This window comes from Neomonachus schauinslandi, chromosome 14 (genome assembly GCF_002201575.2).
Source record: "Neomonachus schauinslandi chromosome 14, ASM220157v2, whole genome shotgun sequence".
NCBI classification, from domain to species: Eukaryota; Metazoa; Chordata; class Mammalia; order Carnivora; family Phocidae; genus Neomonachus; species Neomonachus schauinslandi.
In genome coordinates this window covers 86,967,226-86,971,696 of record NC_058416.1, presented here as the reverse complement: position 1 = coordinate 86,971,696, position 4,471 = coordinate 86,967,226, and positions in this window count along the sequence as shown.

The following is a 4,471-nucleotide window of genomic DNA, read 5'->3' as shown; positions in this document are numbered from 1 at the left end:
CTCCTCCCCCCCACTCCCCGGCCCACCCCGCCCGGCCTGCGCGGTGGGCACCCGCCCCGGTCCGGCCTCCGCCCGCCGTCCCGCCGCCGCGCCCAGGGACGGCACCGCCAGCCGGCCGGGCCGAGCAGGCTTTCCGTGCGCCCCCCGGACGCACCCCAGGGCTCGGGGGTCCCCGAGGCACCCCGAGTGCTGGCGGTGGTAATGTTGGATGTGGCCACCCGAGGTTTTCTCCATCTCGCTGAAGTCAGAATGCAGGAATCTTTAGAAACCTCTATTTAAGGAGATCTGGGACTTACGAGGGAGGGGAAACCAGATGCCTTTCCCCCCCCCCCCCCCTCCCCGCCACCGGGGCTTCACGACCTACTCTTGAGCGGCTCTCTTTCCAAACAGAATGCCCACCCTTAGTGTAGGTCCTAAAGGGCCCGCTGCCTGCCCTGGGTACCTGGGTCTCCATGATCTGATTATCTGGTTACTCACAGCCACCTGGGTCTTCCGGGTGGAAATGGGACTGGGGGCAAGTAGGGGAGGTGAGAAACCCTTCCTGGAATCTTGTACACATCTGTCCGTTTCCACATTTCCTCCTAGCAGGTTCTTTCTCATTAACAAGGGTCTTGGTCCCACGTCTTTTCCTTCCTCCCAAGGGCGAGGGGCACTTGTTTCCTTTTCTTCAGGTGACCAGGAATCAGCTCTTCGCCGCGGCAGCGCTCATCCAGCCACCCACTCACACAGACACCCCACACCAGGCATCCAGCCTGCCATCCTGAAAGCAGAGCACCCAGGCTGCCCACAAATTGCCTTGAAAAGGGCAGGAATGGGAGGGAGGCTGGAGGGAGCAGAGGAGAGAAGGAAGGTGTGGACAGATGTCTCGGCTCTTCCTCTTCCTTAAAGCATGCTCATCAGGTCAAGACTGATCAGGGCCCCACTGTGCCCTGAGCGCTGGGGAGGATAGCCTGGCCCTGGGGCACCGTGTTTGGGGAGGGGGTGGTGAACACACCAGGGAGCAACGGGGGTGAGTTCAGTGGAGGAAATTCATAAAACACTGCAAGCAAGTGGAATCAGGGGACAGGACGGTTTATGGCTCTGGTGTTCGGGGAAGGCGGCTCTGAGGTGACATTTTTAAGATGAGACCTTGACCATCGAGCAGTGAGCTGGAGACAGAATTTACTTGCAGGTGGGGGAGACAGCAAGGACACCAGTGTCGGAGCCCCACCCCCTGCAGCTAGAGAACATGAGGTGCTTTCCAGAAGGGCCGGGTGGTAGCTTCCTAAGAGTGCTGGGAAACACAGAGGGACCTGTTATCAGGTGAATGTACAACCCATTTCCATATCAGCCAGGAAGAACATGGGGAGTCTGCTGCCCAAACAGACTTAACCAGAGGTTTGAATATCTGGAACATTCTGGAGGAAAAAAAAAAAAACCAAAACAGAACTGACTCCATTTGCTTCAAATCTTATAGGCAAGACAGGCCTTCCATGGGCCACGTGACCAGAAGTGGGTGTGAGGGGGACTGCTGTGATCTCACAGAGCCAAAGTGGGAGGCTGTGCTTTCCAGAACATGAACACATTAAGATTCACCTTCTCCCCAAACGCCCAGTCGCTGCCATGGCTTGGCCGCCCTGGAGAGAAGTCTTTGACAAACAGCAGATGACTTCTGATCACAGGGAAGTGAATAGGGACACCCAGGCAGCAGCGTGTCCCAGGCCCCGCGGGGAGTTAGGGCGAAGGCACGTGGGCTAGGTTGCACAATGGAAGGGTCATGCTGACTTCATTTAAAATGTTGAGATTTTGCTCACCTTGAATTTTCTGTGTCCGTTTTGACCGTCAACATGACCTTCAAAAGTAAAATAATATCTGTCGTGATTTCCAAATGTGTCCCCACATTTGGGACATTCCCATAAATTTTGTGTTGTTGGTGAGTGCCTCACTCCCCTCACCCTGATTCTGCCCCCCTTGCGCCATTCACACTTACCAGGAGTAAACTTGATGACGATGCCCAGTTAGGTTCTGGAAGTTTCCCTGCACCCACACACAGCTTCCCCTGAAATGGACTCCCTTGTGTGGAATAATGTTGGAGATGTGTATACATCTAGGGGCAGGAAAAACTTGCCCACACTCCAAATGTCAAACACCCAGTTAGTGGCCCACACAAGTGACCCCAGTGACCATGACCTCTGACCTCATCGAATCCACTGCTGAAGGCTGGGGGCTGCCCATCCACGGAAAGCCTGTAGTATAGAAGCTTCTATTTCTCACAGTGCCAGATGGTCTGCAAATGTCAAAGAGGGGAGGAAAGGCCAAAATTTCCATAAGTTAGCTTGAGCCAGGGGCCAGTGGGTGGGTGGTTGGCTCTGTTGGCCAGTCTTGAGAGGAAAAGGGGCTTGAACATTTCCTCTGTGACGGGAAGCCAGAGGAACAAGAAGGGGTGGTCTTTCAAGATCTGGGCCCGGGGCTGCGGGCCGAGACAGGGGCTGCAGGAGGCGAGATTGGGTTTGTAGAGACGGGTGTGTGATGCTAAGGGATTTGGACTTTATCTGCCAGGAGATCAGGAATCTGCAGAGGTTTTCAAGCAGGTTTTAGGAATGATCTGATCAAAATTGTTTCTAAAGTTAGATCAAAGGTAGGAGAGGAGAGAGAGAGAGAGATTGGATATTTAATAGAAAAAAGTAGATATTTAATAGAAAAGAGGTATTGGGGTACACTATAAGGGGTCCCAAGTGTGTGTTCCATGCTAGAGAAAATGGCAGGCCCCCATACTGCACACTTTTGCAGTGGGACACATTCATCCAGGAGCTTGTGAAGTCACCTGCTTTTAAGAGCACATGGTCGGGTGATTGCCAGCTCTGGGGACTCACCAGCATCCCGACATCCCAGCCTCAGGGGGACGTCCCCACGCCGCTTTGTGAGAGGGAAGCTCAGTGCTCCGAGAAATGCCAGAGGATTAAGGGGAAGGGCACGCAGGAATAAAGGCTTTTTCATGGAGAGCCCTTAGCCGCTTGTTCCGAGCAGCTTGGGAGAACATTCATAAAAGTAGGGCTGTGCATTCATGGACCGTTTACAAAGGCCTCTGCACACGCATTGTCTTGCACTTGAACCCCGCAATCTACCCTGACACCCAAGATGGATGTGGAGTCCTTCTATTTTAAAATAAAGCAGATCCAGCCAGGGAGGCTCAGAGAGGTTAAGTGACTTGCCAGAGGTCACACAGCTGTTAAGGAGAAAGCCCGACCGGAGGCTGGGAGGATGGATGTGGGGAAAGCTGTCGGTGGGACCCAAAGTATCATGAAACAGTGAGGCAGGAGGACTGAGTTTCTAATGCCTGATGATGAGGCAGGTCTGTGACCTACAGAGACCGTTCCGAAGCAAGCAAGCCCATCTAGGGGATCATGCCAAAGACCCCAAAGGCCCAGGCTGGGTTGAAAGCAAAGATCCTACTCAGGTGACATGGTGCTTGTTTACAGATCCTTCCTGCTCTTGCCAACTGCCCCGGAAGCGCCTTGAGGGCAGGGCTGTGTACTCGTGTCTCCTGGGGCACGAGCAAGTCTAAGGAATTAATAGCCACCCACCCGGGAGGGTCCTCGTCCCCCACACAGCAGTGCCTGGGGAGCTGCCGGCTGGTTGGTTTCATCAGACTTGTCTATAGCTGCCGTGATCCGGAAAGACCGGCAGAATGCGGAGAGCTGCCTCACCTTCAGAGATGACAAGAGGGAAGCTCAGAGAGGGTAACGTCCCACCTAAACTCACACAGCAGGGCCTGGCCTTAACTCTAACACTTCCCAGCTGTGTGCTTTGGGCAATTTGCGATGCCCTCTCTGTGCCTCCGTGGCCGCTCCATAAAGCGGGGTTTAAATAAAGAGATTGAATGAGGAGGGAATATCCTGGGATTAAACAGAACTGGCTTAGGCTGCTAGGCTTGGCCAGGCTGGGGCCGCGCCCTCGGCAAGATGCCGATTCTCCGGGCTTTGTGGCCCTTGCTCTCAATCACAGCATCTCCTCGCCTGATTAAAGTAACCAAGCTAGTCAGTAGATGAAGTCTACACACGTATGCGCACCAGCACGCGCATACACAACATGGGTTTATACACAACCACACGCGCACACAGGCTCGTACACACGTGTATGTGCATATGTGTTTTTCTTTTTCCTTAGGAGGAGAAGAGAAGCGGGTAGCATGGGAGCGAAATCTTTATCTTCTCTCTGGAGAGCGCATAGATTTTGTCTTCCTTTAGGGAATGCAGGCCGGCAGTAATCACATTCTTTAGCATTTGAAAGGAGCCTCGGGGAGACTCTCAGTGGAGTTCAAAGGGGCGGAGAAAGGAGGGCAGACAGTTGCTTTTTCATCATAAGCTCTTGACAGCTCCTAGGTGAACTGTTCCTAAGAGCCAGTTCTCCAGGGAAATACGTTTTACGTTCAAGGCCCAATGCTGCACGACCGTGACTTTGGGACCCTACGTCCTTGGCAGGGCCTGGTCTG